General features: G+C 37.1%; 1 protein-coding gene across 2 annotated transcripts in view; it reads right to left on the bottom strand.

Annotated features, from left to right (window-relative positions):
* The window catches only part of COMMD1 (copper metabolism domain containing 1), a 146,009-nt gene that overhangs the window by 67,245 nt on the left and 55,912 nt on the right, over positions 1 to 22,852 (bottom strand). The window lies entirely within an intron of this gene.

Here is a 22,852-nt window from a genome sequence, read left to right on the forward strand (position 1 = left end):
GAAATCATTTGAGTTTCAAGGTAAACTTGATTAAAAAAGAAAAAGTATTCATTAAATATGGTAGCATTTATTTATGACTATTATTATTTGTCTTATATAGATGCCTAGTTCACTAAAATCAGGGCTGACTGTTATAATTACTGTGATGATTTTCAAAGAGAAGTAAAGAAAGAAGCCTAAAAGTGAAGGCAACCCAACCTGAGCTGGGGTTGGCAGGTGCGGGGTCAGACTGAGGAAAGTTAGAGGAAAATAAAGGCAAAAAGGAGGCTGATAAATTAGTGAGGGATATGATGCTTTTATATTGAAGCAAGCAAGTTCTCATACTATAAAAGATGAAAAGGAGAAGACAGTTAAAAGGTCAAGAGACCAAGGTCAATCACTAAGAATATGAAAAGAGTAGTGAGGTAATAACCAACATGCTGGGAGATGAAGAACTGAGAAAATATCTCACAAAACTGCAAAGGTATACTTAGCCTTTATACACATTTTTATTAATCATTTGGCATTCTAATTAACGATAGTAACTATTAATCCCTTTGTTAATAACCGGTACTTAGGGTAACATTAAAATACGGAGAATCATCTGTATACATAAACTGTAAACCTATACTCAAAACCTAGGGACCATAAAATAAAAAGTTTTAAGAGGATACATAGTCACCTTGTGTATTGTAACCATGTATTTTTATCAAATTGTAAATTAAACTGGTACTTTCTAAAGCTCAAAAGAAATGGTAATACAATATACTTTGGATATTACCATAAAATATACTCAAACGATAAAGGTTAAAACTAAGGCTACTAAAACATCAGGAATTCTTTTTTTTTTGCTTTTTAGGGTCACACCCAAGGCATATGGAGGCTCCCAGGCTAGAGGTCGAATCGCAGCTACAGCTGCCGGCCTACACCAAAGCCACAGCAACTCGGGATCTGAGCCTGTCTGTGATCTACACCACAGCTCACAGCAATGTTGGCTCCTTAACCCACTAAGCAAGGCCAGGGATCGAACCTACAACCTCATGGTTCCTAGTCAGATTTGTTTCCACTGCACCACAACAGGAACTCCAAAAGAAAAAATTTTTTTTTCTACATCAGGAAATATTTTAAGTATATAGTACATTAAGAAAAGAGATAAAAAGTGATGCTAAGAAAAGGGAGGAAAAAAACCACCACCACATATGAAGAATTCTTGCCAAGAAACTGAACCTAAATCTGCTCAAGCCTCTTGATAGTGGTTCTCCACAGGGGGGCATTTTTGCCCCTGGGGCATTTGGCAATGTCTGGAGCCATTTTGGTTGTCCCACTGGGGAAGAAAGGGAGGTGTTGTTAGCATCCAGCAGCTAGAGACCAACAATGCGGCTGGACATCCTACAATCCACAGGGCAACCCCCAACAAAAAATTATCCAGCACAAAACAGCATTATTTGGAGTTGAGAAACCCTTCTCTAGATCTAACAGGATGTAGAGGGGTCACAGGAACAGGCTAAATTTAGAACTTCATGGGGATGCAATCAGCAAAATCTGAAACTTGGAAAACTCTACAGGACAAATGACATAATTTCTTAAGCTAATAAATTGTAAGAGAGAAAAACATGAGGGGATCTACAGAGTAAACTAAATTAAGTAAGAATCATATCAACCATAGGCAATGTGTGACCAGAACAAAGCACCCTCTTTTTTTTTTTTTTTTTGCCTTTTCTAGGGCCACTCCCGTGGCACATGGAGGTTTCCAGACTAGGGGTAGAATCGGAGCTATAGCTGCCGGCCTACGCCAGAGCCACAGCAACACCAGATCTGAGACGCATCTGCAACCTACACCACAGCTCACAGCAACGCTGGGTCCCTAACCCACTGAGCAAGGCCAGGGATCGAACCCACAACCTCATGGTTCCTAGTCAGATTCGTTAACCACTGCACTACGACGGTAACTCCACAAAGCAACTTTTTTAAAAAAGTTACACAGTTGGGGAAGTCTCAATATCAGACAGCTGATGATGTTAAGATACAACTGTTAGTTTTCTTCAGATGTGATAATAATAGTGTTTCGGTTATACAAGTAAAGAGAAAAAATTTTTACAGATCACATGACTTTTGAAATTTGCTTCAAAACAATCCAATTGAAGATTTTGATGAAAACTGAATAACTTCATTAGTCAGTTGAGAAAAAAACTCTCAACATAATGGTGTAATTAAAGCTACTGGATTCTCGAATTATAAAAGATACACATTTACAGTTTATGTAAAATACTGAAAGTTAATTTTTTAAGTAAACTTTTGCCTAATGATTACCAAACATTAAAACTTTAGTGTATCAAATTTCAGAGAAAGCAATCATCTATCTGTCTTCTCTCTGCAAATGACTTCCTTTCCTTTTCCACCAGAAAAATAAGGCCTCGTGGTACACCTCTGCAGGAGTGATCGCGCTGGAAACCTTGCCTCTGCAAAGATTCTTATATAAAACCACAACACGAGAGTTATTTGGGCAGCAGAACTCTCCCTGGTAACTATTAGTTCTTATTCTGTTCTTTCTGGCACTGTCACTGGGTCTCTAAAGTAAAGTATTCGAAAGTGAAGACTTTCCACTCCACTGTTTTCTTTAATGCCCAAAACAGGCTAACATGAACTATGAAAACTAGGAACTTAACTTAGTTGCTATTTCTACCCAGTTTTAAATTAAGGCCCAGGACTTCAGCATATTTCTGTTCTTTTTTGTCACAAAATTATGCTAAAAATTTTAATGTCTCCAAAATATGGAAAGCAATACCCATATTCCAACACAGTTCTAAAGGAGGTTTTCTGTTTTATCAGTAACTTTTATCTGACATGGCACACATGACAAAAACACTCCTACACACAGGTATGTTACTAAGAATAAAACAACCACTCTTAGTAGAATAATTACCTATGCTCTTGCCAGAAGAGAAACATAAGCTTGAAATGCAGAATGCCATACCTAGAGTCCACATAAACCAGAACTTATCTATGATATAATCAGACATATTAAGAAGCCACTAGACTACTACTCAGCCACAAAAAAGAAAATAATGCGATCTGCAACAACGTGGATGGAACTAGAGACTCTCATACTGAGTCAAGTCAGTCAGAAGGAGAAAGACAAATACCATATGACTTCACTTATATCTGGAATCTAATATATGACACAAATGAACCTTTCCACAGAAAAGAAATTCATGGACCTGGAGAACAGACTTGGGGTTGCCAAGGGGAAGGGGGAGGGAGTGGGATGGATTGGGAATTTGAGGTTAATAGATGCAAACTATTGCCTCTGGAATGGATAAGCAATGAGATCCTGCTGTATAGCCCTGGGAACTATGTCTAGTCACTTGTGATGGAGCATGATAATGTGAGAAAAAACAATGTATACATGTACGTGTAACTGGGTCACCTTGCTATAGAGTAGAAAACTGACAGAACACTGTAAACCAGCTATAATGGAAAAAATAAAAATCATTACAAATGGGAAAAAAAAAGGAACCACTAGACTACATTTTATTAAGGTTTAAGGATTTAAGGTTTTAGGCTAGTGACTTCTGAGAAAATTATGAATAATAATGGTACATGATATCATAACAGTACTAAGATAATGGTTTATCATTAAAGAAGTACAAAAAGGATTAGATAATACACAAAACAAAGTGTTACCAAAATAAGTAGCAAGAGAGAACTGGAAACCCCAAAAAAGAATTCTAACAAAATTAAAGGAATTATAGGTGACGGTGGTAGTAGATAGTCTGTCAAAGGAATGAATCTTTTACTTTCATCATTTAGTTATTTTTCAAATGTGACAGACACCATGATACATTTATATATATATTACATATCTTATATATATTCATATACATAATATACATTATATTTAACTTCAGAATAACCTTTAAAAGTATAAGTATTTAAGTATTTATTTGATATTATATTTAACCTTCAGAATAACCTTTAAGAGTGTAAGTATTTATTTTATGAATGATAGACCTGAGGATCATAATGGTTTATAGTTATGAGTTGGTCAACAAATATTAGAGATAGAAATTAAGTTAAGGAATGGAAGTATCCAGAATCTATCATCTTTCTCCTATACCTTTCATGACAATATCATCTCCCTAGAAAACACAGGAGCCTTGGCATCAAAGGGTGAAGTATACCCCCAAGAGAGACTAACCCTAGGTGGCTAAAAGTGAGGGAGAGCACTGGTCACACAGCAGAGAGTAGCTTGATGGATTGCCGAGTTATGACATGAGGTCTGACTGACCTTAAGCAAGCCTGTGTTTGAATTCCGATTCTATCTTTCATTGCTAAGGATAAGAATGGTACATTCCCACTAAGCTTTTCCGAACCTGTCAGAGAGCAAATGATATCTTTTTAAAAATTATTATTATTGGCTTAGCACACTTTTCTACTATCAACTAAAAAATGTCACTTGCCATCTGGTTCTACAAGAATGAAGTCACTAGCCACTGCAGTCATCAACCTTTAACATACTCTGAAGAGAATTCTGGGTGGAGATCAGGACTGACGCACTCTGTGCTATTGGGAAAACTGGCAGAACAAGCCTTCAGACAGGTAGATATTTTCAAGAGAAAATTTTATGAATTTTTTGTATCTTCCTTATACCAAGAAAAGCGCTGAAATCATTAATGGAGACATCTGCTCGTCGTAACTACAAGCAACCTTCTTGTACCTAGCAGATGTACCGAGATGTGTGCTCGTACCTCCCTTGATTGTAGCCCTAACCCCTTCACCAAAATCATATATACTGACCTCCCCTGCTACCTCTTCAGAGCAGCTCCTTAGAGTTGTCTCCCAGGCTATAGTCCTCAGGAAGTCCCCTAATAAAACTGAACTCACTCATGGTGTGTGTTTTTTTTCAGTTGACACTTGGTTGAGAGGAAAGAAATCATAGGTCAGAATGGTATTAGATTAGTTCAGGTAGAAAATTATATTTTAGTAAATATTCTGAATTTTCAAAATACCATGTTGATAAGGTAATTCACATTAATTATATTAGGTAACATCACATTACACACTTACGGAAGCCTATAACCAAAGAACATTCTTAAGAGACTAGACAGATAGGGAAAGGTCTTATTTAAATTTATACAGGCCCTGAAGAAGTAATAGCCTCTGAAATACTCATAGATAACTTTTAAAGTTCATCCCAACAGATTTAATACAAGATTCTTTCTTTTCTTTTTTTACTTTCTTTTTAGGGCCACACCTATGGTATATGAGATTCCCAGGCTAGGGGTTCGAATTGGAGGTGTAGCTGCTGGCCTACGCCACAGCCACAGCAATGCAGGATCTGAGCCACATCTGCGACCTATACCACAGCTCATGGCAACACCAGATCCTTAACCCAATAATCGAGACCAGGGATCGAACCTGCATCCTCATGGATGCTACTCAGATTTGTTTCTGTTGAGCCACAACAGGAACTCCCTTCATTCAATTTCTTAATTAACATTTTCCTTATTATTAACCTGATGCAGTACAGCATTTTCTTGGTCACAAGCCAAAAATGAATTACTCGAGCCTTTCAGCCTTTCGTATGATATTTCAAAATAAACAAAGAAACATTTTATTAAAATGATTAAGAATAAAAGCAATCAAACTTAGCTACTAACACTGACTTTGGAGACTGAAGACCCATGGTTTTAGCCTCATTCATCACCATTTCTCTTTGATTCCACGTTCGTAGAGAAGTTTACCTTTTATTAATGTGGCTAAGTCACTCTTAGATTTGATATTAAAAGAATGAGCAACAAAAGGAAAAAAAACAACTGGACTTCATAAACATTAAAAACTTTTGTGCATTAAAAGGACATTATCAAGCACATGAAAAGACATCATACAGAATGGGAGAATCATATATATGATAAGAGTTTAATATCAAGAATATATAAAGAACTCTTAAAATTCAACAACAAAGAGTTCCCCCTGAGGTGCAGCTGGTTAAGGATCTGGCTTTGCCACTGCTGTGGCTCAGATATGATCCCTGGCCTAGGAACTTCCATTTGCTGTGCCATATGCAAAAAAATAAATAAATAAAATAAATAAACAAAAAGTCAAACTTTGGTTTTTTTAAGTATGAATGACTTTAACACATAACATTCTTTTCTATAGGAGTCATTTCTCCACTCACACTTTATGGCCACTGAGGGCAAATTATGTAGAGATGCTTTTCAACTTTGCTTCTATGATGGTGTTTTCATCCTTCAGCTTAATACAAAGGCTAATGTCATAAATTTTATGATTTAAAAGGTGCTGAACTCATTGTACCATCTTGGCAACTTCCATGGAAATCTAAAATTATTCAAAAAAAGTTAATCTGGAATTCCCATTGTGGCTCAGTGGGTTAAGAATCCAACTAGAATCCATGAGGATGTGGGTTCAATCCCTGGTCCGGTTGCTATGAGCTGTAGTATAGATTGCATGTGTGGCTTGGATCCTGCGTTGCTGCAGCTGTGGCTCTGATTCAACCCCTAGCCCAGGAACTTCCATATGTTGCAGGTATGGCCTTTCTTAAAAAAAAAAAAAAAAAAAGAAAAAGAAAAGAAAGAAAAAAAAAAAAGAGTTCCCATCACGGCGCAGCAGAAATGAATCCAACTAGGAACCATGAGGTCTTGGGTTCGGTTCCTGGCCTCGCTCAGTGAGCTAGTGGGCTAAGGATCTGGTGTTGCTGTGAGCTGTGGTGTAGGCCAGCAGATGTAGATTTGACCCCTACCCTGGCAACCTCCATATGCCATGGGTGCGGCCCTAAAAAGAAAAAAAAGTTAATCTAAAGCCAAAAAAAAAAAAACCCACCACACCTATTTCAGAGACTTGATAAGAGAAATGAATGACTCAATGCATAAAATATGTTTAAACCAGTACCTGGAACATGGTAAGGTTATAATAAATAATAGCAGCTATAGTCATTCTCATATTAAACACTCAATAGATATTTGCTAAATGGATGAAAACTAAAACATACAATAATGAACCATCAAGAGCTGATTTCATTAATTCCATACCTATTATACTGTGCTCTCATTACTTCCCAGCAAAAATAAACTGGACACATATTTACTTTTTTTTAAAAAAAATTTATTATAGTTGACTTACAATGTTCTATCAATTTCTGCTGTATAGCAAAGTGACCCAGTTATAAATATATACACATTCTTTTTCTCACATTAACCTCCATCATGTTCCATCACAAGTGATTAGATATAATTCCCTATGCTATACAGCGGGATCACTTTTTTTAAAAACAGAAGTAATGGTGTACAAGTCAGAGACTAGGTTATACAAGGCACTTCCTGCTTGCTTTTTCTTTCTTGGATCACCCTGTGGGAGAAACCAGTTATTATAATGTTACTTAATGGCCAACAACTGGAAAGGAGCTCAGGCCTCTTCCAACAGCCATGAATGAGCCTGGAGGCAGATCCTCCAGCCCCCTTCAAGCCAGGATGGCTACAGCGTTGGCCAACATCTAGTGCACCTCACGAGGGACCCTGAATAGAATCACTTACCGGAGTTCCCGTCGTGGCGCAGTGGTTAACGAATCCGACTAGGAACCATGAGGTTGTGGGTTCGGTCCCTGCCCTTGCTCAGTGGGTTAAGGATCCGGCGTTGCCGTGAGCTGTGGTATAGGTTGCAGACGCAGCTCGGATCCCGTGTTGCTGTGGCTCTGGCGTAGGCCAGTGGCTACAGCTCCGATTTGACCCCTAGCCTGGGAACCTCCATATGCCGCGGGAGCAGCCCAAAGAAATAGCAAAAAGACAAAAAAAAAAAAAAAGAATCACTTACCTAAGTTGCTCCCAAATTCCTATCCCAACTCCTATGTGTGATAATAAAACGTTTGTTGTTTTTTAAGCCCCTAATTTTGTGGGTAATTTGTTATGCAGTAGCAGATAACTAACACATGAATTCTCTCCCTTAACAAGTCACTCAAAAATTTATCAAGCACCTACTTTAATATTTTGAGGCAATAGGGGATACAAATACTAATGATAAACTGTAGGCTTCTTGAAGGCATAAACAAGGTACTGTAGTGGACATATACTGGTTTTGTTTGTCCAGTATGCCTAATTCATTTAGGAAACTATTCTCTGTGGTATCAGATGTCATTCTACACTTTAGCTTACCCGTGGTTAAATAGCTGGGCAAATACTGCGAGTTAAATTACCCTAATTCCTGTAAACAGTGACTTCTCAATGGGGAGCCATGCGACCTAAGCAGGGAAAATAAGAATTTCAGCATTTAGTCTCTCTCTATATATGTATGTTAGGAAGAGAGAAATACCTCTTTCTACTGGTACTGCTAAACTGAAAAGAAGTCTGGGCTTGACAGTCATCATTTTACCTCTAGAGGGAGTAAGTCTGTTTACAGAATGACATGAACAGCGCCAGAGAGCCAAAAGATACCTGAAGCCAGAAACCATGTTTGAGCTTCCTAAGTATATAATCTGCTGACCTCCTTTTTTGTGTAATTAAGTTAGACACTAATACAGGTGCTTTGTTTTTCATTTTAAATACAAGTGTATGAAACGCTAAAGAAAGTTTCAAATATCCTGAGAATTCTGATTATCTGATCCAGTTAAGGTAACGAGGAAGGAATTCATGGCAGAGATAATCAGTACTATGAACTCTAAAGAAGAAAAAAGACTTAACCAAATGAAAATGGGAATGGACAAAGAACATTCTCTAAATAGCAACAGAAAAGGATATGCATGTACGGAAAATACAGTTCCACTTGGTTTGACTGTACAATATAAACAGGTGGTAGGGCATGAAAACCTTAAATTATATTCCTAGAAGACTAAGCTGTTTTCTTTACACTCAGAGAGTGTGTGAGGGGGAGTTCTCTATCACAGGATAACTGATCAAACTCATTTTGTGACCAATATTGTTTTGACACCACCACTCAATCAGCTATGTACTCATCAGCTTTATCAGCATAATTAAGTTCTTGCTTCTCTACTGTAACTACAGACTATTAAATGACTTAGTAAAATTCAGATATACTTCCTCTATTACTGAATTTCTCTAATTTGCTTAGGTTAATAACCCTGGCAATGGAAAGGACGTGGAACTTAACTGGCAGTTAATCTGGGCTGATTTCTAGTGACTACCACTCATTGTAATTGCCATCTGTATCCTGGGTGATACCACTGAGCTCTCTTTAATTATTGACAGCTATTTATAAAGTTCAGAAACATGATAAACCCGAAACTAGCTTCTAAGTTCAAAAGGTTCACTTTGTTTCCTCAATTGAGAAATCATTTTTTAAAAATCCATCCAAAAGCATTAAGAAAGGCCTTACACCACATACAAAAATTAATTCAAAATGGATCAAAAAGCTAAATATAAGAGCTAAAAGTATAAAACTCTTAGAAGAAAATGGAAAAAGTTTCATGACACTGAATTTGGTAATTGCTTCTTGGACATGACACTAAAAGCATGGGAAACAAAAGCAAAAATAGATAAACCGGATTGTATCAAAATTAAAATTTGTTGTGCATCAAAGAATATTATCTAGAGAGTGAAAACACAAACCACAGAATGCAAGAGAATATTTGTAAATTATCCTTTATCTGATAAAGGATATCCAGAATATATAAAGAACTCCTATAACTCGACAATAAAAACAATCATTTAAAAATGGGCAAAGGGGAGTTCCTGTTGTGGCTCAGCAGTTAACAAACCCAACTAGTATCCATAAGGATGAAGGTTCGATGTCTGGCCTCTCTCAGTGGGTTAAGGATCTGGCATTGCCAGAAGGTGCAGTGTAGGTCACAGACGTGGCTCGGATCCGGTGTTGCTGTGGCCATGGCATGGGTCTAATTCAACCCCTGGCCAGGAACTTCCATATGCCACAAATGCATCCCTAAAAAGCAAAAAAATAAAAATAAAAATGGGCGAAGGACCCAAACAGACACTTCTCTGAAAAAGATATACAAATTGTCAATAAGCACATGAAAAGATGCTCAACACCACTAATCATCAGGGAATGTAATTCAAAATCACAAGGAGATCCCACTTCATATACATTAGGATGACAATTAAAAAAAATAAGAAGAAAGGAAATAACAAGTGATAATGAGAATGTACAGAAATTAGAACCCTTATGGATTTCCCTTTTGACTCAGCAGTTTAAGGACCCAGTGTTGTCACTGCAGTGCTTGGGTTGCTGCTATGGTGAAGGTTTGATCCCTGGCCCAGGAACTTCCACATGCCATGGGAACGGGCAAAAAAAAAAAAAGAAATTAGAATCCTCATGCACTGCTGAGAATAGAAAATTGTTACAACCACTGTGGAAAACAGCTTAGCAGGTCCTCAAAAAAAACAAACAGAATTACCACACAATCTTGCAATTCTATTCCTAAGTATACACCCTAAGAAGGGATGCAAACAAGTATCTGTACACCGTGTCCATAGTAACATTATTCAGAAAAACCAAAAGATGGAAACAACTCAAATGTCTATCAACAGATTAATGGATAAATAAAATATGCAATATACATACAGTAGAATATCATTCAGCCTTAAAAAGGAATGAAATTCTGACACAAAGCTACAATATGGGTGAATCTTAAGACATTATGTGAAGCAAAATAAGCCAGACACAAAAGGGCAAACACCATATGATTCCACTTATATGAGGTACCTAGTAGAACAGGCACATTCAAAGACACACCCAGGGATTACCAGGGGCCAGAGAGAAATGAGAACGGGGAGTCTGATGGGTGCAGAGTTCCTATACGGGATGATGAAAAAGTGACAGAAATAGAGAATGGTGATGGTTACACAACATCATGAATGTAATTAATACTACTGAACTGTATATTTAAAAATGGTTAAATGGTAAATTTTGTTATGTATATTTTACACAATTTACTTTTACTTTTTACAATTTACTTTTTAAAGTGCTAAGGAGTTCCCGTCATGGCTTAGTAGTTAATGAACCTGACTGGTATACATGAAGATGAGGATTCGATCCCTGGCCTCGCTCAGTGGATTAAGGATCTGGTGTTGCTGTGAGCTGTGGTGTAGGTCACAGACAAACTTGGATCCCACATTGCCGTGGCTGAGGCATAGGCCAGCAGCTGCAGCTCTGATTCAACTCCTAGGTTGGGAACTTCCATATGCCTCAGGTATGGTCCTAAAAAGAAAAACAAACAAACAAAAAAAAAAACAACCTAAGAATGGGCTTGGTTTAGAGGCCTTCTACATTCATCTTGGCAGGAGAGCAGTGGCATGCATGGAATAAAGTCCTCAGCCCACCAACCGGTACACAATATTAGACCAACACAAGCAGTTTCAACACTGCTGGGCAGGATACACAGCTACCCTGTATTTAGCGCAAAGGACTTAACATCCAAAAATTGTTTCCAAGTTCTCTTAAGGCTTGGTTTCCTGGCTTCCTCTCCAGCACCCCATCTGTCCACAAGAACAGAACCAGAGAGCCTTAATGGCAACAATCTAAAGTCCAACACTAGGGGCTGCCTGCCAGCAGGCACTAATCTGAAGATAAGGACTTCAGCAGTGACAAAGCCCTGTTCCCACAGGGTCAATGAGTTTGCAAAGATAAACATTCATGCTGCTCTCTTCCTCTTTAAATCTTTATATCAGGCAGAGCCTCCTTGCCTTGCCACATGCATCTCTCACAAGCATCCATCTTAATAAATCTATTTCTTGTATATCAAAAAAATCTTATATATCAAAGCATTCTATACATACAGAAAAGGGCATGTCATAATAAACAACGACTTTCTTAAAGCCAACCAGGAAAAATTTAAGATCAATAATCTCAAATGCATCTCTTCATAAATTGGGAATTTAAAAATAAAATTACTTCAGCAAAAAGCATTTTCTTAACTGCTAACCAATAAATAATTTCTTTCATTTTTTCCCAAGTGGAAGGGCTAGTGACAGCTATCAAAAAACTCAAGTTGTAGAGTTCCCTTGTGGCCCAGCAGGTTAGGGGTCAGGCACTGTCAGTGTAGAAGCTGTGGTCGCTGCTGTGGTGCAGGTTCAATCCCTGGCCCAAAACGTCCACATACTGTGGGTGCGGCCAAAGATAAAGAAAAAACCTAAGTTGTATATTAGATGGTCAACTTAGCAATAAGACTGTTAAACAAAGACTAGGGTTACCAATTTATACTAACATATTCATTAAAAAAAAAGTTATCCCCTATTTACAGTTTCTTTGATTTTCTACATCCTTCCAACCCATATCAAAGTAACTCATCTACATTAAAACATTTCTTCTATGTGTTCACTTCTCTCCACCTTGACTGCTAACTCTATCTCCACCTTCCTAGCTAATATCTCACCTGGACCACTATAATAGCTCCCTATATATGTTCTGCTGGCTTCACATTTTTTTCCTTTTGGTGCTACACTGACTTTTATTAGTTATCCCTGGGCTTGACAAACTTTGAACTATGTTACAAGTAAATTTAAAAAAGGAAGGAGGAGTTTCCTAGTGGCTCAGCAGGTTAAGGATCTGGCGTTGTCACAGCAGTACCTCAGGTCTCTGATGTGGTATGAGTTTGATCCCTGGCTCTGGAACTTCCACATCCCACCAGGTGGCCAAAAAAAAAAAAAAAAAAAAGAAAGAAAAAAAGAGAAGGAAATTGTCATAATTGTGGAACATAGGTAGAAATGTGAGATGAAGCTTGTCAGAAATCCACATAACCCCATTTTGAAGTTGAGTACTTATTTTTGGCTCTGTTCATTCTGGATATCTAATTTTGCTAACAGAATGAAGGATGAAGTTTTTGGGGTTTTTTGGTTTTACCTCAAGACTCCATCTTACCTAACTATTATCACACAGAGATTTGGAAGCAAAAGAGAATAGCTTTTAATGTGCAAAAACCCAGTTCCAACCTTAGTGATTTTTTTTCTGGGATCTCAGTATCATGGCTTCACTATTGACTACATTATAATCCATCCTTCACATGTGAATGAATCAGTGATCCTATGAGGACATAAATCACATTACATCAGTCCCTTGTTTGAAGCCCTCCAATCATTTCCTATTATACCTAGAATAAAAATCCAGATTTCTTACCAACGCCAACTTCTTACCTTGGCTGTTCCCTCTGCATGTACTTTGTGCTCTCAGATCAGCCTGCCTCCTTAGAGAAGCCTTCCCTCTCTCAAACAAAAGTGAAGGTAGGATCGGAAATTTCTTAAAGATTTTCAAGTGAGCCTGATACACAGTGATGCTGAGAACCACTGATGTAAATGAGTCTTGATTTTGCTTACACCAATTTTTCTGTCAATTTACTTCTCGGTATTTCTTACTGTCTATAGTTTGAGAAACTGGAAGACCATGTAGGAAGTTGTTTTTTAAAAAATGGCAATCATAAGGAACTTGTACTAAACCAGTGCCAAAAGTCACACCTATGTGCTAAATGCAAGGGTTATATTCATAAATTCTAGAGAAGTCATACTACCTATTTCAACTTTGTGGTTGTTCTTATTTCAGGACACTCAATTCTGAATCAGAGTTGAAGTCAGAGAAATCAAATGCAAACATTACCTCCTCAGAACTGCCTTCTTCAACTTCCTGGGTAAAGAGCCATTTCCTAGAGAAGACAGCCTTAGCCTCTTCAGACTTTGATATTCTTTCTAACAAATTACTACTATTTTTCATTTATCATCAGCTCCTTAGGATAAGAACTTATTCATGGGAGTTCCTGTTGTGGCTCAACAGAAACAAATCTGACTAGTATCCATGAGGATGCAGCTTCAATCCCTGGCCTCGCTCAGTGGGTCAGAATCCGGTGTTGCCATGAGCTGTGGTGTAGGTCGCAGATGTGGCTCAGATCCCGCATTGCTGTGTTTGTGGTGAAGGCCAGCAGCTGTAGCTCCAATTCAATACCTATCCTGGGAACTTCTATATGCTGTGGGTCCGGCCCTAAAAAGCCAAAAAAAAAAAGGAAACTTGTCCATATTGTTCACTGATATATTCTCAACACTTACACGGTGCCTGATACATGGTAGATGCTTAGTAAAATAGTGAATTATATGATCATTTATTCATTGGACAAATATTTACTAACCATCGTTAGTAAATATTTACTAACCATCTAGCTACATCCTAGATTTCTGAGGATAGAACAGTGAACCAAACAGTAATCCTTGCCCCTTACATGCTAATGTGAAACACAGACAAGATTAATAAGTATGATAAAATATATAGTATGTTAGGTAATAAGTGACAAGGAGAAAAAATAAAGTGGAAAAACTAATCTATGGTGATGAAAGGTAGATCAGTGATTGTCTAGGATTTGTGAAGAGAGAAAGATGGACTGTACAGGGGCAGAAGGAGACTTTTCAGGGATGATGAACACGCTCTGTCTTATGACTGCTGTGATGGTTTCACAAGAGTATAGACCAGCCAAGATTAACTGGACACTTGAAATGGATATAGTTTGTTGTATGGAAATTATAGCTTAATAAAAGTTTTTTAAAAAAATAAAGCAGAAAATGGAGGATGAAACTTTTAGAGAGGTGGTCTTGTGGAGAAGGGGAATTAAAAAAAAAAAAAAAAGACATCAGGAAAGCAAAAAGACTAACTCTGCAGACATCTAAATCCAGAGAGAGGGAACGGCAAATGCACAGACACTAAAGAGGGAGCATGCTTAGTGCATTCTAAGAATCAGCAAGGAGGCCACTGGGTCTAACTAGACTAGACTAAGCAAAGGAAAGCGTTATTAATCTGATTGTTATGGGAAGCCCCTAGAGCGAGACATGAGCCATGAATACATGAACCGACAGGATTTAACAGAGTCTGTTGATTCACTGCTGTGTGTTGAGAATAGGCTAAAGAGCAGATTCAGAGAGGTCAGTTAGAAGGATGCTGTTATACTCTAGGAGAAAAGTGATGGTCATCTGAACAGGGAGTAGTGAAAAATAATCAAATTAAACCCAGCAAGATTTGATGATGGACTAGATGTGGGCATGGAAAAAAAAAAAAAAGATATGAACTGAGAAAATGGAGATACCACTGACAGAGATGATAAAATGCAAGAGGAACCAATTTGGGAGGCATAGGAGGAACTTAAGTCTAGAGCATATTTAATTTTTTGATACTTTTTTCACATTTAAGCAGAGTTCTCAAGTATGTTACAAATACACACCCAGAATTTAAGAGAGAAGTCCAGTTTGGATATATAAACTTGGGAGTTCTTAGGCTACAGATGGTATTTAAACCCATGAAACTAAGTGAGATCACCTACAAAGTGTGCTATAGTTGAGGAAGAGGACCAAAGACCAGCAACGCCCCAACATTGTGAAGGTGGGGAAATGAGAAAGAACAGTAAAAAAAGATCTAAAAAAGAAGAAAATAATAACTAGAAAGTTAGGAGGAAAATTAGGCAAATGTGGTGTCCTAGAAGACAAGTATTTCTCAGAAAAAATAATTCAAGTATGTCAAATGTTGCTCACAGGTCAAGTCTCAAAAGGTGATTATCATTTAGGACCAAAATAAATGCAAAAAAATTAAAAATTTAAAAACCGCAAAAACATTACATAAAATTTTTTTTGGGGAAAAAAAAAACTGGAGTTCTCTTGTGGCACAGCAGGTTAAGGATCTGGTATTGTCACTGCAGCAGCCGATGTTGTGCTGTGGCGTGGGTTTGATCCTGGCCTGCAAACATCCATATGCCACACGTGCAGCCAAAAATAAATAGATAAAAATTAAAAATTAAAAAGCAAAGAAAACCAAGTACTATATTAATAGTAGAGCAGTCTAATGTTTAATACATGAAAAATATTAAATACCATTTATTATTACACAATTCTTATTAAAACATACCCCAAAATGTCTACTTTTAACTGGTAAATTATCAACTACTGAAAAATTCTGATTTTAATTGTTTCAAAACTATATGACACTTTATTTTTTTAATAATGATTTTTATTTTTTCCATTATAGCTGATTTACAGTGTTCTGTCAATTTTCTGCTACACAGCAAGGTGACCCAATCACACATACATGTATACATTCTTTTTTCTCACATTATCATGCTCCAGACATTGTTCCCAGGGCTATACAGCAGGATCCCACTGCTTATCCATTGCAAAGGCTAAAGTTTGCATCTATTAACCCCAAATTCTCAGTCCCTCCTACTCCCTCCCCCTCCCTCTTGGCAACCGCAAGTCTGTTCTCCATGTCCATGATTTTCTTTTCTATGGAAAGGTTCATTTGTGCTCTATATTAGATTCCAGATATAAGTGAGATCATATGGTATTTATCTTTCTCTTTCTGACTTACTTCACTTAGTATGAGACACTTTAAACTTATATTTTTACCCACTAGCTATTACCTATTCTGTTATGTAACTATTCATTCTAATTAGCGGTGTTAACAAAAGATTTTAGCATCTTTTTTTGGTAAAAATTTCCTTCTATTGTAAATAGCTAATTCAGAGTTAATCAGAATTTAAATATTAGATTTTGGATTTCCGTTATTGTTTTTTAGCAAAACTGAACACAACAAAAATCACAATGGCTTTTGAGGGTGATCAAATTTTTTATTCTTTTAATTTTCTGTGTTTTTATAGACTTTAGGTACTATCCTTCTACAAATAATACCTTGGAAATGTAAGTTTAGGACCACAACTTTAGAAAATGAACTACTGGGAGTTCCCTTTGTGGCTCAGTGGTTAATGAACCCAACTAGGATCCATGAGGATTCGGATTCAATCCCTGACCTTGCTCAGTGGGTTATGGATCCAGCGTTGCCGTGAGTTGTGGTGTAGGTTGCAGATTCAGCTCGGATCCTGCACTGCCATGGCTGTGGTGTAGGCCGGCAGCTGTAGCTCTGATTTGACCCCTAGCCTGGGAACTTCCATATGCCACGGGTGCGGTCCTAAAAAGCAAAAAAAAAAGATAAGAAAAGAAAACGAACTACAGTGAAACACATCTTAGAGCTACAAAAAATTAAAGTTTAAATAAACTCATGTTTGAAAACTGACAAAAAATATAAAATGGAAAATTTCTTAAAAAAAAATAGTACCCTAAACTGAGTTAAGCAATCTTGAACTGTTAAATTTCAATTCCTACTGATAAATGGTGGTTTGTTTATTAGATTAGTTTGACTAACTTTTCTGGAGGCTTTCCTTTATTTCATTGTTGACAATGAAAATCCAACCTTAAATACAAGATTTATCAGAAATAGGCCAAGCATTACAGCTTGTATAACCAAATAAGATTATCTAAGCTCCCACCCATAGCTATTTGGAGGAGTAAAGCAACATGATCTCAAAATGGTGACTGATTGGGAGTTCCCATCTTGGCGCAGTGGAAATGAATCCGACTAGGAACCATGAGGTTGTGGGTTCAAACCCTGGCCTCTCTCAGTGGGTTAAGGATCTGGCGTTGCCGTGAGCTATGGTTGCGGTCCACGGCTCAGATCTGGTGTTGCTGTGGCTCTGGCGTAGGCCAGCAGCAACAGCTCGGATTGGATCCCTAGCCTGGGAATCTCCATGTGCCACAGTTCGGCTTTAAAAGGACAAAAGACAACAACAACAAAAAAAGGTGACTGCTAATAAAATAAAATGGCACTTTATTTACTCTCTATATCCCATCCTTACAAATTTCCCCATATAATGATACACACACATATATATACGTATGTAAGAGAAAGGGAATGACAGAAAGAGAAAATGTGTCTGTGCATGTGTTTGTTTGTTTTTTTCCTTTTTACTGTTGTGCCCACAGCATATAGAAGTTCCTAGACTAAGGTTTAATTAGAGCAGCGCTGCAGGCCTACGCCATGGCAACGCTGGATCCAAGCTGCATCTGATAACCTACACCACAGCTTGCAGCAACACTGGATCCTTAACCCACTGAGTGAGGTCAGGAATCAAACCTGCATCCTCACAGACACTCAGTCAGTTCTTAACCTACTGAGTCACAACATGAACTCCCAGAATGTGTGTTTTAAACTTTGCTTCTTCTCCTGTGACACAAAGCAGGGAACTGTAGTGGCACTGTTCCGGCTTATAAACCTCTAATAGTACATGAGAGAGCTCAGCATAAATTGATTATTAATCATATGCTTTAGCTGGTTCTTACTCCTTACTAGAATTACACAAGATCAGTGTACTTCGTTTTAGAAGGAACTGTGCAAATTAAAAATAAGTGACTACTTTGAGATTAGACAAATATTTATCAATATTTTAGACAAATGTTGGTGTTTTAATCCAGAGTCTAAACTGCCTTGATCCTGTAAGTTAGAGTGTGTCAATCATTGCATATACTCTCTTCATATGTGATACTCTCTTATCTAATTGCTTTAAAATTATGGAATTGAGCGTATGATGAGTTGTTCAGGAAAAAATCAGATCAGTAAAGGCAGACTCATTCTTCTTCCTATGTCAGCTGAAAACACACCTCAAAGCTAGGAGAGTGGGAGTTCCTATCGTGGTGCAGCAGAAACGAATCCGACTAGGTACCATGAGGTTGTGGGTTAGATCCCTGGCCTCGCTCAGTGGGTTAAAGATCCGGTGTTGCCGTGAGCTGTGGTGTAGGCTGGCAGCTGTAGCTCCAATTAGACCCCTAACCTGGGAACCTCCATATGCCACAAATGCGGTCCTTAAAAAGCAAACAAACAAAAAAACTAAGTTTTAGTGTACCAAGCACTCTTCTAGTTTTTTTGTTTGTTTGTTTGCTTTTTTTGTTCTAATCTAGAAAAGGCAGTAACATTAGCCATTTTTTTTTTAAAAGAAAGAAACAGAGCTTAATATTTTAGGAAGAAAGGAGAAATAATTTATTACTAAATAAATGGTTCAGCACAAAAGCTATGCTAAATCTTTCCTCACAAAACATCTTATTGGTGTTGAAAAATAAGAAGTCACAAAAGAAAAACCAACATATCTTTATAAAATGCCAAAATTCAGTCTCAAAAAAAAGAAATAGGAGTTCCCGTCGTGGCGCAGTGGTTAACGAATCTGACTAGGAACCATGAGGTTGCGGGTTCGGTCCCTGCCCTTGCTCAGTGGGTTAACGATCCGGCGTTGCCCTGAGCTGTGGTGTAGGTTGCAGACGCGGCTTGGATCCAGCGTTGCTGTGGCTCTGGCGTAGGCTGGTGGCTACAGCTCCGATTCAACCCCTAGCCTGGGAACCTCCATATGCCGCGGGAGCGGCCCAAGAAATAGCAACAACAACAACAACAACAACAACAACAAAAAGACAAAAAAAAAAGAAATAACCATATATGAGACTCCAATAAACATATAAATTATCCTCCCCAAAGTTATAGTTTTAAAAAAGGAAATATTTTATGAGAATTTCCATTTAAGTTCCAGAAAGGAAAACACAATAATGGTGTTGATAAAGTAAGCAAAGAAATAAAACTTCCCTAAAGATATATGCCAGATTCCAACGGTCAAGGTTTTCATATTTGATTTGTGATCAAATATGAAAGGGTCTCAATTATATAAGTAAAACACTGATGTTCTTCCCTTTCAACATGAAATAGAAACCTAAAAGTTTTTTGTGTACTTTTACAACTGAATTCATGTTTTATGATGCAAAAATTTTATTTCTGTTGAAGAAAAACATTCACTACAAGAAAAGTAATTAGGGAGTTCCCGTCATGGATCAGCAGTTAATGAACCCTACCAGCATCCATGAGGACACAGGTTCAATTCCTGGCCTCCCTCAGAGGGTTAAGGATCCGGCATTGCCGTGAGCTGTGGTGTGGGTCGCAGATGCAGCTTGGATCCCAAGTTGCTGTGGCTGTGGTAGGCTGGCAGCTGTAGCTCTGATTGAACCCATATGCTGCAGGTGCGGCCCCCCCCCCCCCCCCCCGCACCTCCAAAAAAAGCCAAAAAAAAAAAAAAGAAAGGTAATTAGGTCACTAGTGTATAGTCATTTTCTCTAGCTCTGCATATTTCCATAAATGTATACTGTCTTAGTTACTTCTCTATTACTTTGGCTGCCTTATATCCCAAAGGCATTACATATTGTGGTTAAGAAAAATAAAAGTTAATGCATGCACTTGGCTGCCAATTATCAAATGCACTTTTTAGACCAAAGAAAGAAGTAATGCAGACAAACTGAGCAGGAGAGAGAAATTTAAATAGGGAGGGGAAAACAAAAAAAACCTCATCACCACATCAAGTGCCTGAATATATAGTCCCCAAGCACTTCACAAATTATGGCCAGTAGAAGTAATATACCAACATATACTGAATTTTCATTGTAAAAAATTTGATACTAAGCTCCTTTAACATTTCAAATCAGAGTATTATTTGACTACCTTTAACACGGTGGACCACAACTCTGGATGAATACTGAAATCACCAGGTTTTTTAAAGAGTACTGATCTCCAGATCCCATCCCAACAGATTCTAATTTAATTGGTCTGAGGTATGTCCTGAGCATGAAAAATTTTAAAGCTCCCCAAGTGATTTTTATGTGCAGCCATGACTGAAAACTACTGATTTAAAATGGCATAAATCAAAAACATTAACTTCGTTGCTTGGGGTATATGAATACACACATGGGCACACACAAGTTCAAAAACTTGGTCATTCTTACAAGCAACCTCCTAGGATCATTAATTCTCTCACAAGCTCATCCAATGTCAGTAATGTGAAAATAACTTTGACTTTGTTGCCTATATGTGTTCTAAAAACTGGTAATGTGATTTAGAACAGTATTTCATAAATAACATTCACCAAGAATCTGACAGAGAGGTCTCACAAAAACATTTCCTATAGGATTTGGGTTACATAGTTTACTGCCAGACTAAGTCTTGTTATACTTCTTTCTTTATAACTTTTCTTGATTTGAGAATGTATTTGCATTCAAAGGATTTTATGGATTGAAGTGCATTTTTAATCATTTTCACAGTGACCATTTTCTTTACAACTTTGAAGTATAAGTAATACACAACAAACCACATATCTAAAGTATACAATTTCTTAAGTTTTGACATAACATACACAGCCATGAAACTGCTGCCTTAATGAAAAACATTTTTATCACACTTAAAACATTTTCATGTACCTCTCTGTAATCTAATCTATCCCTTCCTCTACTCTTATCCCCAGGCATCTGCTTTCTGTCACTATAGATTATTTTGCATTTTATAAGATTTTATAAGAGTAAAGTCATACATTACGCTAAAGAAGCTTTTATCTGGCTTATTTCATTCAGCAAATGATTCTGAGATTCAACCGTTCTGTTGTATCAAAAGTTCTTTCCTTCTTATTGCTGACAGTCATATCATCGCTCTTGTTTAACACACTGTATAAGCAAAATGTTTTCTTGGCACAGATTATCGTGAGAAGCAAAAAAGGCTCTTAAATGTTGGAGTCAATGGTTTTTGGGAAAAATAAGTCTGGTGATCTCCTTTAGTTCCCACTTTATCATTTCTCAGCTGTGTCTGAAGCAAGTCACTTATCTGTCTCATTTATCTTGCCTAGAAAATGGGGATTTACACCTCGCCTATGTAATTCACCTTAGATGAGTGCTTAGATGACTGCTAAGATCTACTGATTCAACGGGGATAGACAAACCTTCTAGAAAGATAGCAATGCTCATTTGTTTACACATTGTCAGTGGCTGCTTTTGAGCTGTACCAACAACTTATGACAGAAACTGCATAACTGATAGTTTGATAAACCTAAAATATCTGTCCTATTAAAAGAAAGTTTACCAACTTGTTATAAGTAATCATGAAATGTTCCTGAAGCTAGCCAAAAAATCATGGGTAGTGATGTTTAGATTTACTTACTGGATTGACAAAAACCATTCTACTGTTTTAAAAAAATTTTTTAGCTATCAAAATTAAAGAAAAACTATAGGAACTTAAAAATAGATTTGAAAATCCCTGTGTCAGTACCCAATAAATTCAGTTACTAAAATTAAAAGGCACATTATAAACCCCAGTCAAGAAATATTTGTAAAATATCAAGTTGAAGAAATACTATAATAGCTTTCTAGGAAAGTCTTAAAGTAGATATTCATGTTTTCATATTCCTCCCCAAATGCTAATAAATATTTGAAGACAAAATGAAATAATCACTAATGCCAGAATAAAAAAAAATGAATAGCTTATAAAACTGGCTGATGAAACTTAGATATCCAAGTATACTTTCAGCACCATTCTAATTTGTTAGATTTTTGGTCTAGGAACAATAGGAGGAAGGTCATATAACACAATGGACTTCAGGAACAGACAAAGCAAAGTCAATAAAGGCAATTAGCACTACTTTAAAATAACTGAATAAAAGGTCCTCGAAATACATTTTGAAAAAGAATAATTTTTTTTTTTTGGCTTTATGCTATTTCTTTGGGCCGCTCCTGTGGCTTATGGAGATTCCCAGGCTAGGGGTCGAATCGGAGCTGTAGCCACCGGCCTACGCCAGAGCCACAGCAACGAAGAATAATTTTTTAAAAGGAATTATCTTTTAAATCATTACTGAACTACAAATACTGAAAAAAATTCTAAGAAACTCAAGAAAGGAATATGTGAGAGAATCTGACAGCTTAAAAAAATGCTCTCATCGGTAGAGGAAAATATATAAATTTCTACTATAGGATATAATAGAAGCACTTATTTGATTATTTATCTGAAAATAAATCTGGTTAGCTAATTCAGTGATCTGGGTTTTCTCTTCCTAATTACATGTTGCTGCTTTTTTTTTCCCAGAAGATATATACCAGGTCATTAAAAGCCTGATCTGGAAGTCATCTGGAGTATAAACTGAATTACTTCAAGAAAAACCTTGTAGATGTGTGATATAAAGATATTGGAAACTGCAAGGAAAACAGTAATGTTTTGTAAATAATCAAGATCAATTAAAATTTATTTGTAGGCTCAA

Source organism: Phacochoerus africanus, chromosome 5 (genome assembly GCF_016906955.1).
Source record: "Phacochoerus africanus isolate WHEZ1 chromosome 5, ROS_Pafr_v1, whole genome shotgun sequence".
NCBI lineage: Eukaryota > Metazoa > Chordata > Mammalia > Artiodactyla > Suidae > Phacochoerus > Phacochoerus africanus.